The sequence below is a fragment of the Myodes glareolus genome, chromosome 8 (assembly GCF_982192425.1).
Source record: "Myodes glareolus chromosome 8, mMyoGla1.1, whole genome shotgun sequence".
Classification (NCBI taxonomy): domain Eukaryota; kingdom Metazoa; phylum Chordata; class Mammalia; order Rodentia; family Cricetidae; genus Myodes; species Myodes glareolus.
In genome coordinates this window covers 29,126,295-29,146,594 of record NC_142033.1, presented here as the reverse complement: position 1 = coordinate 29,146,594, position 20,300 = coordinate 29,126,295, and the positions used below count along the sequence as shown (strand labels likewise).

Here is a 20,300-nt window from a genome sequence, read left to right as displayed (position 1 = left end):
TGTTGAGTGTCAAGTTCTGGAAAGAATGAATTGAAGAGATTGAAACAGCCAGCACAGAGTCTACGCAGCTCTGCACAAGGTCCTCTGCATATATAATAAAGTTTTCAGCTTAGTACTTTTATGGGATGCCTGAGTGGCTTTCGGTTATTGTGCTTGCTCTTGGGGCTTTCTTCCTTCTGTTGGCCTTCCTTGCCCAAATTTGCTATAATGGTTCTTAGGCTATCTTACTATATTTTAATTTGTCATGTTGGGTTGTTGTCTCTTGGAAGCCTATTCTTTTCTAATGAGAAACGTAAGAGAAATGGATCCAGATAGGAGAGGAAGTAGTGAAGAACTCAATGGAAGTAGAGCAAACAGAACTTGTAATTTTTGTATGAGATATAAATCTATTTTCTTTTTTTCCCCTTATTTACTTATTTATAAGAATTTCCACTTCCTCCCCTGCTCCCAATATCCTGCCGCTGCCCCGACTCCCTCTCCTCCTTCCTCTCCAATCCCAAGAGAAGTCAGGGTTTCCTGCCCTGTAGGAAAGTCCAAGTTGCTCCCCACTCCCTCCAGGTCCAAAAGGTGAGCATCGAAACAGACTAGGATCCAAAAAGCCAATACATGCAAACGAAACAAGACCCAGTGCCATTGTCAATGGCTTCTCAGTCAGCCCACATGTCAGCCGCATGCAGAGAATCCGGTTTGATCACATGCTCCTTCAGTCCCAGTCCAGCTGGCCTTAGTGAGCTCTCATTCGATCAGTCCCCTTGTATCAGTGGGTGAACGCACCCTTCGCGGTCCTGACTTCCTTTCATGTTCTCCCTCCTTCTGCTGCTCATTTGGACCTTGGGGGCTCAGTCAAGTGCTCCAATGTGGGTCACCGTCTCTATCTCCATCCATCATCACATGATGGTTCCCTCTGGTTCTGCCTTCCTTGCTCACGTTCTCCCTCCCTCTGCTTCTCATTTGGACCTAGGGAGTTAAGTCCAGTGATCCATTATGCGTCTCTGTCTCTATCTCCAACCTTCTCCAAATGCAGGTTCTATGGTGACATGCAAAATATTCAGCAGTATGGTTATGGGCCAAGGCCAGTTCAGGCACCCTCTCCTCTGCTGCAGGAGAGGTCTTTCCATTTTCTGGTATCCTCCTCAATTTCTTTCTTCAAAGACTTAAAGTTCTTGTCAAATAGATCTTTCACTTCCTTGGTTAGAGTTACCCAAGATATTTTATGCTATTTGTGGCTATCATGAAATGTGAAGTTTCTCTGATTTCCCTCTCTGCTTCTTTATCGTTTGTGTATGGGAGGGCAGCCAATTTTTTGGAGTTGATCTTGTATCCTGCCACGTTACTAAAGGAGTTTATCTGCTGTAGGAGTTCTTTGGTAGAGTTTTTGGGGTCGCTTATGTACACTCATATCGTCTGCAAATAACAAAAGTTTAACTTCATCTTTTCCAATTCAACTCCCCTTGATCCCCTTATGTCGTCTTATTTCTATTGCTAGAACTTCAAGCACTATATTGAAGAGGTATGGAGTGAGTGGACAGCCTTGTCATGTTCCTGATTTTAGTGGAAAGGCTTTGAGTTTCTCTCCATTCAATTTGATGTTAGCTGTCGCCTTGCTATATATTGCTTTTATTATATTTAGGTATGATGCTTGTATCCCCAGTCTCTCCAAAACCTTTATCATAAATGGGTGTTGAATTTTGTCAAATGCTTTTTCAGCATCCAATGAAATGATCATATGGTTTTTTTTCAGTTTATTTATATGATTGATTACATTGATAGATTTGCGTATGTTGAACCAACTCTGCATCCCTGGGATGAAACCTACTTGACCATAATGGATAATTTTTCTAATGTGTTCTTGGATTCGGTTTGCCAGTATTTTATTGAGAATTTTCGCGTCGATGTTCATGAGTGAGATTGGCCTGTAATTCTCTTTCTTGGTTGTGTCTTTGTGTGGTTTTGGCATCAGAGTAACTGTAGCTTCATAAAAGGAGTTTGGCAATGACTCTTCTGTTTCTATATTGTGGAATACATTAAGGAGTATAGGTATTAGCTCTTTCTGGAAGTTCTGGTAGAATTCTGCATTGAAACCATCTTGTCCTGGGCTTTTTTGGCATAGAGATTTTTGATAACAGCTTCTAATTCTTCGTGACTAACAGGTCTATTTAGATTGTTCACCTGTTCTTGGTTCAACTTTGGTATATGGTACTTATCTTTAAAAATGTCCATTTCTTTTACATTTTCCAATTTTGTGGCATACAGACTTTTATAGTAAGATCTAATGATTCTCTCAATTTCCTCTGTGTCTATGGTTATGTCCCCTTTTTCATTTCTGATCTTATTAATTTGCACGTTCTCTCTCTGCCGTTTGATTAGTTTGGATAGGAGTTTGTTGATCTTGTTGATTTTCTCCAAGAACCAGCTTTTAGTTTCATTGATTCTTTGGATTGTTTTCTGTGTTTCTATTTTGTTGATTTCAGCCCTCAGTTTGATTATTTCCAGTCTTCTAGACCTCCTGGGTGAATCAGCTTCTTTTTTTTTCTAGAGCTTTCAAGTGTGTTGTTAAGTCTCCAATGTGTGCTTTCTCCATTTTCTTTAATTGGGCACTTAGTGCTATGAATTTTCCTCTTAGCACTGCTTTCATAGTGTCCCATAGGTTTGAGTATGTTGTGTCTTTATTTTCATTAAATTCAAGGAAGACTTTAATTTCTTTTTTTATTTCTTCGTTGACCCAGGGGTGATTTAGTAGTTGACTGTTCAACTTCCATGAGTTTGTTGGCTTCCTGGGGGTAACATTGTTGTTGAATTCTAACTTTAATCCATGGTGATCTGACAAGACACAGGTGGTTACTAATATATTTTTGTAACTGTGGAAGTTTGCTTTGTTACCAAGTATGTGGTCAATTTTCGAGAAGGTTCCATGAGCTGCAGAGAAGAAGGTATATTCTCTCCTATTTGGGTGGAATGTTCTGTAGATGTTTGTTAAGTCCATCTGATTCAATACCTCCAATAATTCTCTTATTTCTCTGTTAGGTTTCTGTCTGATTGACCTGTCCTTTGGTGAGAGTGATGTGTTGAAGTCTTCTACTATTAGTGTGTGTGGTTTGATGAGTGCCTTGAGTTCCTGAAGAGTTTCTTTTACATATGTGGGTGCCTTTATATTAGTGGCATTCAGGATTGAGACTTCTTCCTGATGAATTGTTCCTTTTATGAGTATGAAATGTCCATCTCCATCTCTTCTGATTGATTATTGTTTGAGGTCGATTTTGTTAGATATTAGAGTGGCCACACCCACTTGTTTCTTAGGTCCATTTGCTTGCAAAACCTTTTCCCAACCCTTTACTCTGAGTAGGTATCTGTCTTTGTGGTTGAGGTGTGATTCTTGTAAACAGCAGAATGTTGAATCCTGTTTTTGTATCCAATCTCTAAGTCTGTACCTTTTTATAGGTGAATTGAGTCCATTGATATTAAGTGATATTAATGGCCAGTGGTTGTTGACTCCGGTCATTTTTTTGGGTAGTAGAGTGTATGTGTTTTCCTTCTTTGACTTGTGCTTGTGAAGGGTCCCCAGATGTCTGAGTTATTGTAGGCAGTGTTGGGAGTATTGGATTTCTTGGGTTGTGATTTTTCTTCTAATATTCTCTGTAAGGCTGGATTAGTAGCTACATATTGTTTAAATTTCTTTTTATCCTGGAATATTTTGTTTTCTCCATTGATAGTGAACAATAGCTTGGCTGAGTATAGTAGTCTGGGCTTGCCTCCATGGTCTCTTAGTTTCTGCAGTACCTCTATCCAGGACCTTCTGGCTCTCATGGTTTCCACAGAGAAGTCTGGTGTAAGTTTGATAGGTTTACCTTTATAAGTTACTGGACCTTTTTCCTTTGCATCTCTTAATATCCTTTCTTTAATCTGAATGCTTTGTGTTTTGATTATTATATGGCGAGGTGATTTTTTTTTTGATCCAGTCTATTCGGTGTTCTGCATGCTTTTTGAACCTTCATAGGAATATCACTCTTTAGGTTGCGAAAGTTTTCTTCTATAATTTTGTTGAATATATTTTCTGAACCTTTGATCTGCAATTCTTCTCCTTCTTCTACCCCTTTTATTTTAGATTTGTTTTTTTTTTTTGTTATGACCCACATTTCCTGAATGTTTTGTGATGAGAATTTGTTGAATTTGCTGTTTTCTTTGGTCAGAGCGTTTATTTTCTCTATGGTGTCTTCAAAATCTGAGATTCGTTCTTCTGTCTCTTGTATTATATTGGTTATGCTTGTTCCTGAAGTGTCTGTTTGTTTACCTAGATTTTTCCATATCCAGCCGGCCCTCAGTTTGTGTTTTCTTCATTGTCTCCATTTCAGTTTTCAATTCTTTAACTGATTCCATTACCTGTTTGATTCTTTTTTCTTGGTTTCCCAAGGTATCGCTTACAAATTTCCTCATTTCCTCATACCTTTTTTTATATTTCTCTTCCATTTCTTTATTCATTTCTTCAATCTTTTTGTTATATTTCTCTTCTATTTCTTTAAGTGAGTTATTCATACCCTGTTTAAGAAACTCTATTGCTTTCATAATAACACTGTTTTCCACTTCTTCCTGAATAGGGTGTTCAAGTCCTTCTGTCGTAAGACTGCTGGGATCTGGTATTTTCATGTTGTTTTTCAGATTGTTGGAGGAATTCTTGCCTTGGCACCTGCCCATCTCTTCCTTCAGATGCTCTCCAATGGCTCTTCCCTCCTCTGGGTCTTCTGCTACAGGATCAATGCCCCTTGCTGGCCAGGAATCTCCTTGCCTGTAGTCCTACCTTGCTGGAGGCAGGCTATTAAAACAAAGGAGCTCCTTCCTGCCTGTTTGCAGTCACCGCTCCATCTGGCAGCACCCACACAGGCTGGGTTGGAGAATTTTATGCCCCGAAAAAGAGAGAGAGGAAGGGAAGGGGTTCCTGGCTGAAAGCGGGGATGGGGTAGGAGGAGAGAGGGTTTAGCTGGGGGAAGTCGTCCCTACGGAATACCCAGGGAGGTAAGAATGGCGGGAAAATTGTGTGTTCCCTTACTGGGCTTGTGTGGCAGGTCAGGAACACACTCACCCCTCCATTGTATCTTTTGCTACAGGATCAGTGCCACTTGCTGGTCAGAAATCTCCCTGCCTGCAGTCTTACCTTGCTGCAGGCAGGCTATTGAAACAAAGGAACCCTCTCTTGCCCGTTTGCACTCACTGCCCCATCCCGGTGGCACCCACACAGGCTGGGTTGGAGGATTTTATGCCCCGAAAAAGGGAGAGAGGAAGGGAAGGGGTTCCTGGCTGAAAGCGGGGATGGGGTAGGAGGAGAGAGGATTTAGCTGGGGGATGCCTCCCCTTTGGAATACCCAGGGAGATAAGGATGGCGGGAAAATTGTGTGTTCCCTTGCCGGGCTTGTGTGGCGGGTCAGGAGCACACTTACCCCTTCATTCTGAATCTATTTTCAATAAAAGGGGAAAATAAAAGAAAGAGTAAGTTCTTAACAGTAAGAATTGTTTAATTCTAGTGTCAGGAACGGGTTACATTAAATAGAGCCATTAGTAAAAGAGATTCCCAAGAAATCCCTAAATATCTCAGGCTATCACCAAGGCTGTTTGGTATTCTCTAAAATGGGATCATCTGGGTCTATAGCTAAGAACACTTACATATCTTATCAAATATAAAGAAATTGAGTTGCAACTTAGTTAGAGACTTTTCTCCTTACTAGCATTCACTAGCATTACTAGCTAGTACTGCAAGCGACCAGAGGAGAAGGAGAATCATCAACCAAGCTACCAGACATGGGATCTTTATCAGTGACTCTCCTCCAAGATATGATAGTGCAATAGTGGCATAAATGTTGTGGGAGTCACAGACCATTCTCTGATTGGAGCTAAGACCTACTGTATAAGATGGAACCCATGCCTGACACTATTTTGTTACCAAGAACCTGAGACTAGATAGGCCATGCGGCTAAGGTCAATCCAAATATGAATGTCCTGCTAAAACACCAAGCAATAGAATGACTTCTCACGGCGTTCTGCTTTACCCAATGATAAGTGTCTCACTCAGCCACCATGAGAGAAGCTTCCTCTTATAGTACATGAAAGCCAAAACAGTAATACAGAACTGGACTTAAGGAACTGAAAAGATGTTGGAACATCCTAAAAGGGATGTCTTCATCTAAACTTTCCCTCAGGTATCCAGGGAGCTTGCAGAAGGAAGCAGAAATGTTGTAAGACACAGAGGGTACATGCGATGCTAAGGAAGAATCCCATCTAGATAGAACTGAACTGATGCACATATGAATTCACAGAGGTTATGGAGGCAAACACAAGGCTTTTACACTTTGAAGCCAGGCAGCGTCCCAAGGAGATACTGGCTTCCACCCTTAGCCAAGAAGCTACTTGCAATCAGGATTCATTTGCAGAGAAAAATTAGTTTGCTCCAAAAGAGAATTGTTAATCTTACAGTTTGTTTTATAAAGGAATAAATTTGGGTGAGTGAAGAGGTGTGGAGGAACTGGAAGGGGTTGGGGGAAGTGAACGTGATTAGAATATATTGTGTGGAAACAAAATGATTTTAAATTAAAAATTAAGCTAATGTTGGGGCTAGAGAGATGGTTAAGTAATTAAAAGCACTTATTATTCTTGCAGATTCTTGTTACTTTTCTATGTTTGTGATAAAACACCATGACTAAGGCAACCTCTAGAAGTGTTTTATGTGAATTAAAGGTTCAGAAGAATATGACTTCATCACTGTTATGTCAGGGAACATGGCAACAGGCCTGCATGACATTGGAGGAGATACTGGGAGTTCATATCCAGATCCACAAATACAAGAAGGGAGTATGCACTGAGTGGGGATAGTAAGCCCATCTCCAATGACCTATCTCTTCCAACAAGATCACTCCTCCTAATTCTTTCCAACCAGGTACTCCCGGAGAACTATTTCCAATTTCCTGAGCCTTGCTAGGATCATCTCCTTCAAAGCATTACTCTGGTTTTGGTTTCCAGAACCCAGATGGTTGTTCAAAACCATCTGTAAAACCATCTGTAACTCTAGTTGCCAAGGATCTAACATCCTTTTCTAATCTCTGTTGATTATAGGCATGTATTTGGTAAGCATGTCTACAGAAAGGCAGCACACCCATACATATAAAATGAATAAATCCAAAATCGTAGTAGAATATAAGTGATCTCAAAATTGATTTGCTGAGATTTACTAAAATTAACAATATAGGTATGATTTTCTGTTTTATTAATTTCATACGATAGTAAAATGAGTGCTTATATTCATATAAATATATAGGTTAAAATATTTATGAATCTTTCCTTTAATATCTTCAGGCTTTATTCAGTTTGTAATAAGATTTGATTATCATGCATTTTATTGTGATAATATGATTACATATAAGACTTACATAAAATTAATATATCATCTAGTTATGAAAATAATTTGAATGTAGTTCAAAAACAGTATATATGAGCATTAAGACATGACTTAAAAGAATATAGAAATATGACAATGCAAGTTTTGTGACACCTATTCATAGAAAATTCAAAGCAGAGGAAAAAATACCTCGATATTTAGGGACATACTATTAGAAGTTAAAACTGAGGTCACGCTAATTCTAGAAAAAAGCAAAATGTTGATAAGAATGGGCATTTGGGGAGATTTTGAGAAGTGGCACTTTTTTCTCTCAAGTTGAGAATTAGCTATAGTTTTACTTATTAAAAAGTCATCATATCAGACATATAATTGTTTGCACTTTAAATTTTCTTTCTTGTTTTAAAAGCAGAAAAGGGAGATGCACTCAGTGTGTTCACATTAAGAAAAGAAAAGCAATTCTAGCACACTTACCAAGTCTACTTGCTGGTATCCTGAAATGAGTGGAAGTTTTAAAAAGAAGACAGAAAATATCAGTATTTCTGTGCATGTCCCATGTTAAAATAATTTATAAAACAAGAAGTTAGAATATTGGATCAAATATATTGGTACTGACATGCAATGGCAAACTACTCTTAAATATTTTATAAAGTCATATAAAATGAAAATTTCTAATAAAGGGCTAGCTTGTAGACCGAGTTTTAAGAATCTTATCTAGTATGTGTAGTAGGTAATTTTTTTAGTGGAAAAAATATTTCTCAGTTTATACAAGAGAAGTTGGAGTCAATACATTAGATAAATTATGATTTTACACGCTATATACAAGAAACCTGTTGTCCAGGAATTTTGTTTGTATAGAAGCTGTCTTTTCAGGGGCAAGGAGGAAGGCTAACAAGAAGGAAATCATGATGTCTCCCTTGGAGTTTTACAAGCAGTAAAGAAGTTCTCAGAATAGAAGAATCCTTTGGGGTGGAACTGTCTACAGATTGCCCTGGAAATGCAGGTGGCACAGCTTAGGTGACTGACACTTAGATTTGGGTAAGGGTTTGGTTCATGTCTGTGTTACAAATTCCTCTTTAAGGTACCACTCACTCAGTCCTTTTTAGTAACGTAGTAAATTTTTTAGTTCATCAAGTTAGACTTGATTGGAGATGTTTCTTTGGTATGCCATCTCTTCTCTTTCTGTGACAAATGAATGTTTATCTTTTCTATTTTCAATGTGCAATAACAAAAAGTCCAGGGTTTCAATCCTATATATCTAGTATCCTTGAAATGTTTCTATCTTTTTCTTGAGTTGTTTTTAAATCTGGGATTATTTGAGAAATGTTACCTATTAGTTGATAAATCCAGTTTCACACTAAATCAACACTATAATTTTTGTTATTTTATTGCCCATTATCTACCTCAGAATCTGTCAGTCACTCTTATTCATAAACAATAAGATTTTTTTTCAGATGACATTCTCAGGAAGGACTCAAATGTTGTCTCTCTCTCTCCGGCTTCATTTTTGGCCACTTCTTGGTTTGTGGGCAATGATGACCTGTCCCCTTCCTGCATATCCTTCATCTTTTGTCACTCAGACATTTTCTTCTGCTATTCTGCTTGGAAAGCTTTCCCTCAGTCCTTCTTGACTTGCCTTATTTTAATTCTTGAAATCTTTAATCTTTAATGCTGTCTCAGGTAAGTTGAAATATTCCATTGACTTTCCATATCAGACTACAGTTCATTTCCTCGACAGAGACATTCTAAAGCTGTCATGTTGTTGGAACATTTATTAGTTCATGTATGCTTATACTAGAACTATAAGATTAGGAAGACAAGGCTCCCATCTGCAAACATACTAGAACCTAGAGGGTAGCATAAAATTTAGAGATTTGTAGCCCCTGTGGTGTGGGAGGTCCTTCTGTCTGTGTGTTGTTTTTATTGGATAATGAATAAAGAACTGCTTTGGACCTGTAGTAAGGCAGAACTTAGGTAGGTGGGGAAAACTAAGCTGAATGCTGGGAAAAAGGAGGCAGAGTCAGAGAGAAGCCATGGAGCTGCTAGAGAGAGAGAGACTCTGGGAACTTTACCTGGTAAGCCACAGTCACGTGGTGATAAACAGATTAATAGAAATGGGTTAAATTATATGTAAGAGTTAGCTTCTACAGAAGCTAGAGCTAATTGGCCAAGCAGTGATTTAAATAATAAAGTTTCTATGTGATTATTTCGGGGCTTAGCAGCCAGGAACCAACAAGTGGCAACAACATCCATCCTTGCTGGGTCATCTGGAGTAAATATTTTAGGCATAATATAACTTTGAACAACATATCTGTTACAATTAATTAAGGGGAGGCATTATGTTATATTGAGGCATTGAGAGATACACTTCATTCCATAGTTCTTGACTCTGCAAATTTTTCAAGAATTTGTGAGGTGGAACACTGGGATGGTTGGATGAAGTGGTAGAGAGTGATAACATCATGGCATATTGGGAGACAGGAGATGGGAAAAGAACAGAAAAAAATGGTATAACCTTCTAAAGCATACCATTTTGTCATACTTCCACCAAGGTGATCCAACCCCCTAATATTGCTACCACCTCCCCAAAAAAGGAGTGGAGGAAGCATTTAAGAAATGACCTTGGAATGATGAGGGATATTCATTTTATTACCACACCATAGCTCCCAGTATAATAAATAATTTGGTACACCATTAAATAATGAGTATGATAAACAATTATATTGGAAGCTATTTTATTATATGGACATTTCTAGAAATATGAATTTATTTTATTACATAAAAATGCTTTTATGTAAAATATGAATTTATTTTATTACATAAAAATGCTTTTATGTAAAATCAGTTTTTAATGTAATATGTAACATAAAGATTTTTTAAGTTTTATAAGTATTTCTTGGCCAGAGGCTTATATTTTTTTCTCAAATTTCACATGCATTTTGATATAGATTGTTAGCTTTGAGTGAAATTGAAGAAGATATATTATGTAGAAATCTCTGAATTGTTACATTTCATTTTGGAAGTAAGCTCATTAAGTCTAAAGATGACCTAAAGGGAGGTTGATCAATATTCAAGAAGTAAACATCTCATAAGCTCCAGAATGTTTCTGAACGTGACCAGATACACTTGGTACCTTCCTCTTTACATTATTCATAAACAGGAAGAAGTGATGAAAGAGTCTTCGGCAAGTTCAACTTCCAATAAGAGGCAGAGACAAACATAAAGAGACAGTTTTCAACTGATCTAACAGCTCACAAGGTGTGCAGTGGACCTCCAGGGTTCCAGGATTTGTGATATATTACTAAGGTTTGAGTAGGCTGGAGATGCAGCTGTCTTGTGGTCATATCTGTTCATGTAGGCAACTCACACATATTCACATAAGTAATCATCCAAAAATTCATAGCTTCAAAAAGCCAGACTTTGGTGGCATCCTTACTTTGGTCTGACAATCCTTTGCTGTCTGAGATGAATAGTTATGTGCTCAAATCCATTCGTAAATAATCACAAAATTCTATTTTGCTTTTCTTTCAAGAAATTATTAAAAACAATTAAAGGATAAATTTAAATAAATAAAATGTGGTATGGGAGAGTATCCTGAAGAAAATGGTAATATGTTTATCATCATATGTTTATTGATAAATTTTGCTCAATAGCAAATGAAATCAAATGGTGACAATCTTATCTTTTGGTACAGTCTTTGTTTCCTTCTTATCCAAATGAAATTTTATTTAAGAAATAACTAGGTTGCTAGGAATTGATTTCCTTTAAGTCAAATTACATTTTTAAGTGCTATTTTGGTCTCAGGTCTTTTCCTAGATGCTTAGGGAGATAAAGAATGTTAAATGCTGTTTTTAGTTAACTTTTGGAGTGAATGGTGTTAAGTTAGCATTTTATTTTAGAAATGAAAATTGCTTCATATAGAGAATCTCTGTTTAACTAATAAGCCTAATAAAATTCTGAATGTCTATTAAGGCAATGAATTCATGAAGGAAAAAATAATGAATCTCAAGTCTACAGCTGTTTTTGGTTTTGTTTTTATGAGCATTATCTTACATTAATTGTACCAAGGCATAGGCATCATTATGATGTTTTCATACATATAAATAAATGATCATAATCATATTAGTTTCTTTATTATTAATGCTTACTCATCTTTTCTTTTTCCATTGGTAGTGTTGCAGTTTTCATGTCAGGTTTTTAGTCTTTAATGCTGTTTTGGTTTGCATGTTTACTTGCAATGCTGAGGAATTAAACTCAAGAGACTTGGGGATTGAAGCATGATATATAAGTATTGCATTTTATTTCCATCTTTTCCATATATATATATATATATATATATATATATATATATATATTGAAGTTTATGACATTTACCCAAGTTAATCTGTGTTAAAGACATATAAATTCATGAATTTTGTAAGAAAATCTTGATAAAGTTATCATGCTCAATATACCACAATTTTGAAATCTAAGACATAGAGAAATTAATTAAAGTATCGCCATTATAAATTTGTGGCATAAATTTTCACAGCATCATTCTTTATAATAACAGAAAGTAAAAACACAAATGAAACACATGTAAACAGACATAGAATGTAATATATTATATTATTTAGCAACAAAATGAAGCAATGTTGCATTCTTCAACACATAATCTTAAGTATTTTATGTTACATGGCTGAAGTTAATAATAAAATTACATATCATAGGATACCTCTTGTGTGAAATGTCTAGTGCAAACAAACTTTAGTTGTGGGATGTAAATCATTGCTGTCATTCCTTAAAAATGATGGGAAAGGAAAGAGACTGCTGATAGATGAAAGACTTTGGGGATATAATAAAACATTGTAGACATAGCTAATAATGATCGCTGCATCGTGCTGAGGAAATACTCAAGGTCATAGAAGATATAGTTTCGAGGAACGACTTTTTTTTAAGTGAATTATTTCTCCCTAACACTTCATTTCATAATTAGTTTGTGATCTTATAGATACCTGCAGTCATGGATTATGAAACCAATCTCCTAGAAGTGGGAGGAATTCATGATAGATCTCTCTTCCTTCTAAGGAACTCGCCACAATTCTTGTATCATGCTGCTGCCTTTAACCTCTCTTGGTGAGTCATATTGTCAACAGGTAAAAAATAATGCTTTGTTGTAATCCAAAAGAAAACTTCAGTAGCTTGAGAGATAACAAAGAAAGCCACTCCACTGATTTATTTGCTCTGTTTTACTAAAACATAGGCACATGCATTTGATCAATAATTACTTGTAACTAACTTTATCCTAATTTGGACCAGATGAATTGATGACAGGTAATTTATGATGGATAATAAATTATCAGTTAAAAAAGAATGACAAAAACTTTAAGATAATAAAATGATCATTTATTCTGATGTTTGTATTTTTCAAAGATTTATGAAGGAGATATTCTTTTTATTTATGTTATTTACCAAAGAGTTGTAGATATGCTTTGCTATATAATGTAATGTCTATAAAACATCTGTAATTCATTTTACTTAACCATGCTTCACATATCATATATACATAAACTTTTACAGGAGAAGTTTGCTCATCTTTTCTACACTACAAATGTTTATTTTTTTCTAGGATAGAGCTCCTATGTTTCTAAATGACTCCCTTGGGCAGCCAAGGTTCCTAGTATGACTTGCCAAACCAAAACACTCTTTTGCATTTGTCAGAACAGAAGATGGCAGAATGGCGACTATCCTGCATTGCTGTGCAGTCTTTCTGCCCTGGTTTGATGACCATCAAATCTTTGCATATTTACAAAACCCATGCCAACCTCAGGACTGTTGAGTCTTGCAGCTCTGAAAATGATTTTATAGTCAGTGATATTTTGGGTATCTATCTGAAATGATTTATCTCAGTATTTCCACATATGACTTCAAAATAACTCAAACTTGCCATAGGTTTCTTTTTTATTAGCTTTAAGACAGTTGGGAGCTTCTTGCAAGACTTTTTTTCTGAGATTGTAAATCCTGTGCACTTTAGTCTAAGAACACATACAGACTTGTGATTCACTAGCACAGGTTATGTAAGTACTACATGAAAATAAAACATCTATAATTCATGCTTCTCATCTAGTTTACAAAATTGGTATCTATAAAATACTGAGAAACTGAATGACATTTCAAGGAAAAAGTTATTTACTTTTCAAAATAATCCAATGTTGACCCTCTTTTTAATTGTGGTATTTCTCAGGGCAAGTCGTAAATAATTTTAATTATCAATTATTTTGTTTACAAAAAATTTACAGGAACCAAATTATTTCTAAAAGAAAATTATAATTTTCATAAGAAACAAAGAAGCTCAGTTTTCATTTTGGAATTTTTGACATGAACAATTTACTTTTGAGTATATGCCAAAGAAGGCATACCATGGGAAACTAATAGAGGGATTGTTTGATGGCTAAACTAAAAGTTAGTGTTTTTTTTTTAAGTTTACCATGCTATCATTTATTATAAAATTCAATGTTCTAAGCAAATTCCCTATTCTACAACTGTATATATAGTTAGATAGGCAGATTTATTGGCCCACACAATAATCCATTTTTCCTCTTGTTAGTTCTTCAAGTATTTAGGCAAACAAATTTCAGGATTATAAAGTTAAAATTCAGAAAATCTGCAGTAATTTGAAACATTGAAATGAAGGTGGAGTAAAATATTTAGGAGACAATTAAGAATCATTTTAATATGTTAATTAGAATCCTAAGTCAGAGGCAGTGTTCAAAATTATCAAGATATTTGATAAAATACTATAAAAATCAAACATTAGCGTCACTTGTAGATTAACAAAACATCATCATCATCCTTAACATTAATGGAAGGTTCAGTCTGAAGCAGTACGTGTTCTTGTCAGTGAGCTGGAATAGCTTTCTGCTTTTTGGTATGTCATTGTAACAAATTTATTAAGAGGGGTTATTGTCAGTCATGTTCATATCTTACTCATGAACGCCACCAAATCCACACATATCCATTGGGGGGAAAAGAGGAAACACTTCTGAAAAGATAGCAGGTGTTTATAGTTAAATTGCACACCCCGATCTTTGTTGCTTGTGTTTGTGTAGCACACACTTGTTTAATTCAAGTTGGACAATTTTGCATTTTTTTGAAATTTTTTTTATTATTAGTAATTTATAAAAATTTCCATTCCTCCCCTCCTCCCAATACCCTCCCGGTCTCCCCACTCCCTCTCCTCCTCCCTCTCCAGTCCTAAGAGCAGTCAGGGTTTCCTGCACTGTGGGAAGTTCAAGTTCCTCCCGCTTCCTCCAGGTCTAGGAAGATGAGCATCCAAACAGACTAGGATCCCAAAAAGCCAGTACATGCAGACGAAAGCAGTCCCAGTGCCATTATCAATGGCTTCTCAGACAGCCCCCATGTCAGCCACATTCAGAGAATCCGGTTTGATCACATGCTCCTTCAGTCCCAGTCCAGCTGGCCTTGGTAAGCTCTCATTAGATCAGTCCCTTTGTATCAGTGGGTGATTGCCTCCTCGCGGTCCTGTCCTGCCTTCCTTGTTCATGTTCTCCCTTCTTCTGCTCCTCATTTGGACCTTGGTGGCTCAGTCCAGTGCTCCAATGTGGGTCTTTGTCTCAATCTCCATCTATCGTCGCATGAAGGTTCCCTCTGATCCTGCCTTCCTTGCTCACGTTCTCCCTCCTTCTGCTTCTCATTTGTACCTAGGGAGCTAAGTCAAGTGCTCCAATGTGGGACTCTGTCTCTATCTCCATCCATCGCCAGATGAAGGTTCTATGGTGATATGCAAAATATTCATCAGTATGGTTAGTGTTTTTTAAAGACAAAATCATACTCTAGCATCAAAGAATTTATATACTCTGCATTTATTTATTGTCAAATAAACATTGGGGATACATAATTCTGGTTATGATCCATAATTTAGCTTTATTTCCATTTTAAATTATTAATAGTCTCAATACCCTCTCTAACTAGTTAAACAAAATTCATCTCAAACTTTAAAAGGGAATTTTGAGCCTATTAACTCCTAATAAAGGTCTAGTACTTTTGACGAATGTGTCTCAATTCATGCTTGTGTTTTCCTCAGCATCAAAAAGCTACAAAGAATATTGACTTTCTAATATTTAATCTGGAAATCAAACAGACAGAAGGAAATCAAAATTAGTGTACTGAAAAAAAAATAACCAGACTCACTTAGCGTTTGCCTGTAAAACATCCTGATGATGCATCATGTTTATTCTCAGGTAGATCTGTTATAACCACTTCTGGTTCTCAGCTATCAAACATAAATTAAAGGAGAGATAGCTTCTTCAAGATGCAGGCCTTCTAAGAGCATGCCTTCATTTTCTTGTATTTCTTTCCCTCACCTACATCACTGACCAAGTTTGTAGTTGACTTGCATTCTGGGTCCTTTAGTACTATAGATCTGCTTCCATAGTATTGATTCCATGTCTTATTACTCTTAGACAACTAAAAATGTCACCTAAGGAATTGTTTATATATGAAGACTTATTGCAGAAATAACACTTCACCCTGGCATCTAGGAACTTTCCATTCTCCTCTCCCTTCCAATTAGATAACAGGTTGTATTCTGGACACAATGCTACTGAACTTCCTAGAAAACATTTTTAATTTTTAATTCATTTTTAATTCAGCAGCATATATTGTGAGAATGGTCCCATATACTAGTTTCCATCTAAGTATACTGTATATTAGTTTCTACATACTAGTATACTGTATACAGGTGCCAATGCAAGAATTCCTCCAATAGAAGAATAGTTATTCTTTATATATTATATACTAGATTCTGTATACTAGCATACTGAATACTAGTTTCCATTTAAGATAAATGGAGTAATAATTGTTTGTTTTAGAGTTAGGGGGTGCCATTGTTACTTTAAACTTTTGAGTCTAAAGAATGGAGGACTAGGTCCGCGCCCGGCGCCCGCAGCCCGAGCCGCCCCCGCCGCGGACGGAGCCCATGCGCGGGCCCAGCCGGCGCCGGTCCGCGCCCCCGCCCTGCCCCGGCCCCGGCCTCGGCCCCGGCCCCGGGGGCTGTCGCTCCAGCAAGCGGTGGGGCAGGAGCTCCTGGAGTGGCAGCCCCTATAGAAGCGATGACAGAATACAAGCTTGTGGTGGTGGGCGCTGGAGGCGTGGGAAAGAGTGCCCTGACCATCCAGCTGATCCAGAACCATTTCGTGGACGAGTATGACCCCACCATAGAGGACTCCTATCGGAAGCAGGTGGTCATTGATGGGGAGACATGTCTGCTGGACATCTTAGACACAGCAGGTCAAGAGGAGTATAGTGCCATGCGGGACCAGTATATGCGCACAGGGGAGGGCTTCCTCTGTGTGTTTGCCATCAACAACACCAAGTCATTTGAAGACATTCATCAGTACAGGGAGCAGATCAAACGGGTAAAGGACTCAGACGACGTGCCAATGGTGCTTGTGGGGAACAAGTGTGACCTGGCCGCTCGTACTGTTGAGTCTCGGCAGGCCCAGGACCTTGCCCGCAGCTATGGCATCCCCTACATCGAAACATCAGCTAAGACCCGGCAGGGTGTGGAGGATGCCTTCTATACGCTAGTACGTGAGATCCGGCAGCATAAACTGAGCAAGCTGAACCCTCCTGATGAAAGTGGCCCCGGCTGCATGAGCTGCAAGTGTGTGCTATCCTGACGCCAGGCTCAGGACGTGGAGGTGCCGGATGCAGGGAGGAGGTGCAGACGGAAGGAAGGAAAGAGGAGGGAAGGAAGGAAGGAAGCGATGCTGGAGCCAGTCCAGTCCAGGGATGGTGGACAGAGATGACCAAGACCTTCGCATGGACAATTTGAATTGACTGTCATGAACTGTCCCTATTGCCCCTGGCACCCCAGCCCTCAACCCCTTTCAGTTCCCTCCGGGTGCCTATGGGGCACAGGTTGAATCACAGTAAATTATTTGATGGTCAAAAAAAAAAAAAAAAAAGAATGGAGGACTAGATGTTCATACTGATATTAAGAGTGTATATGCTAGATATTTGGGATTGTCATTTTGATTATTTTTTCTGTTTCATTATCTCTCTCATGCACACATACACAAGCACAGTAACACTGATCTATTATGGTGTAACATGTTGTATTTGGGAGTGAATGTTAAAATTCTGATTGGAGTGCTCATTGATCAAATTATTTATTATTATGCAAGAGTGAGTGATTGCAGGAAGTTAAGGCCTACCAAGCTGAGAGGAGCCAACCTGGAGTCTGCCTGGTACTGTCAGAAGTCCTGATCATACCTAACCAATGATAGCCGACCATGCAATGTCAATGAATCAGAACACTTGGGTGCTGGCAGGGTGTATAAGGTTCTTCTCATTGCTAAACAAATAACTTTGTGGTATCCCTTTCACTGGACTCCCTGTATCTATGTTGTTGATGTTGCCCCTTCACCTCCCCTCCTCTGAGGAAGACATTAGGGCCCAGGTACAGGTCATGTATGGAAGATAAGTGTGAATATTAGGGACTAAGTTATAGTCAAAGTATAATAAATGCATGTAAGAAAATGTCACATTGAAACTCATTACACTGTGTAATTAAAATGCACAATTAAGAAAAAGTTAAATGGCACATGCACTTACAAAATAATAGTGTGATAAAGATATTTAGAGAGTGAGCAATCATAAGCACTTGAAGTCATATATATTGTGAGTACATGATTCATTGGCACCACTGAAACTCGAACATAATTTTCTTAAATGTATATGATTTACAATTTACTTATTAGTAAGCTTTCAGAAAAAATATGTTTATGAAAATAATTGAAATACCTGGCACTGATAAACTTCTCAGTATTCAAGAATGTCATTTTGATTTTATACCAAAACAGTCTTTGGAAAGTGCTCCATTCTGAATGCTTTTAGATATTTATTTTCCTTAATTTCCTTAGAAAACTTTGGTGAGCCTTGTGGTAATAGTAGTAGTTACTTCTTACTTTAATGGGCTTTATAATATTTTTGGATATTTTGACTTCAAAATCGTTAGTCTGTCACTTCTGCTGTACCTTCAGCCACTCTCCCTGGCTTACTCAGATTGTTTGTTATACTCCCAGGACCATTGCTCAGAGATAGCACCATCCACAAAAGACTGGACTTTCTCACATTCATCTTTAGTGAAAGACATGTCCCACAGGCTTACATACAGGCTGATTTTATGGGAACATTTTTTCCATTGAGGTTCCCTCCTTCTTCATGACTCTGTCTAGTGTCAAGTTGACAAAACAAATAAATAAACAAAAAACAAATTATCCATCAATAAAATAATTTCATTTAAGTTTTAATTTGATAATCCTATATGCCATCTTTTATGTAAGGACAGATAATTTAGCCTCCCTTACACAAAGATTATTACATTTCTCAACAAAATAGACACAAAATTTCCTCTTCATAAATATTATTTATGACAAATTATTAGATAGGTAAAGAACTGACTCTTGATTTTTTTGGCACAGAAATAATAAGACAGTATTTTTGAAAATGTCCATTCAGGCACAGCTATTTTTAGAGATCCCATTTTTACCTTTTCCCTGAGTTTTAAATTCTGTTCATTTGAAAAATGATCAAGTTGAAAAAGGCAATGATTTTTTAACACTGGTAATGTATTTGTTGCTTAGGAGCACCAGCATTAATATACTATAGCAATAAGAACAATGACTCAGTGTCTGTAAAAAATGGTTAAAAACATGAAAATTGTATTGGCTGTGATAACGCTATAATTCATTCATCAGAATACAGCAGTTATACTGCCATTATTTTATCAATAGACTCATTAAGATGCTAAAGATTTTTCTCCTTGAGTTATGTGCTCTTCTGAACAGTCGATGGAGCCTTTAGCAATTCTCTTGATCTGAACAATCTGCTTTCGTTTCTCTGGGAGAAAGATGAATAATTGTGCTAGAGAGATCATTGTTGCTTAAAAAGGAACCTGTAGATTATTTTTAAATATAAATTCTTATGTAGCATTCACTATGTAATATTCATTATATGAAACATAGTTGGCAAGCGGGGATATAAAATTAAAAAGACCCAGGTTCAAATCTAACTCCACATTATACTTTTTAAAATTTATATGCATGTTCATTAAAATATTAATCTTTATAATTTTCTGTTTATATCCCCATTAAGTAAAATTATATCTATATCATTGGTCATATGAACTGGAAAGAAAATATGTAATAACTTATTCCTACAGAAATTAACATCTCACTGGAGTGCAACAAGTATTGATGTTATTCACATTTCTTTGAAATCTTAGTGCAAATTAAGCTTTCTCATTAGAGGTAACATCACTTGGTGCTGCTTAATCTTTATACTATGATGTTACTTGGTAACTGCTCTGTGTGGGTAGTGGAATTTAAAAGAAATCTTATAATTACTCTCTAATTGTAGCTATTCTTAAGTAGTTTAATTGAATATACAATAGAAAGAACTTTTGCTTGTGAGGCAATTCTAGATATTAATTAGCAGATGTGGCTTCACAGATCCCTTGAAATACGCAGTGGACCAGAGTGGCAACGACTTGGTGGTGAAAAATATAAATCAAAGCAACCTCAATTGAAATGTCCCATTAGCATCGGTCTGCTGCTGCTGTAAGCCATGCTGAATTTAGTTGTTTCACTTGAAATCAAACAGACAATATCAATGTCTTGTTTGATCACCTTTCCTGAATGAACCTTTGTACCCTGGCAATTGTGACTATCGGGTTACCATGTTATTCAGATAACCTCACCTAAATAGAGTTATTTTATATTACCAAAGTCTGTCACACTAATTAGTAAGGTGCAAAAACTCTTTGCTCCAAGGAAGGACTTGTCTAGGTGTTCACCATTGTGTCAATCTTAAGGAATACCCAGATAGGGGAGCTACTTTCCAAGATGGCACCCATGTGTAC

At 37.0% G+C, this 20,300-nt stretch overlaps 1 pseudogene; it reads left to right on the top strand.

Moving 5' to 3' along the window:
* The first annotated feature begins 16,412 nt into the window (after positions 1-16,412).
* LOC148121141 (GTPase HRas pseudogene) lies at positions 16,413-17,320 on the top strand (annotated as a pseudogene).
* The last annotated feature ends 2,980 nt before the right edge of the window (positions 17,321-20,300 follow it).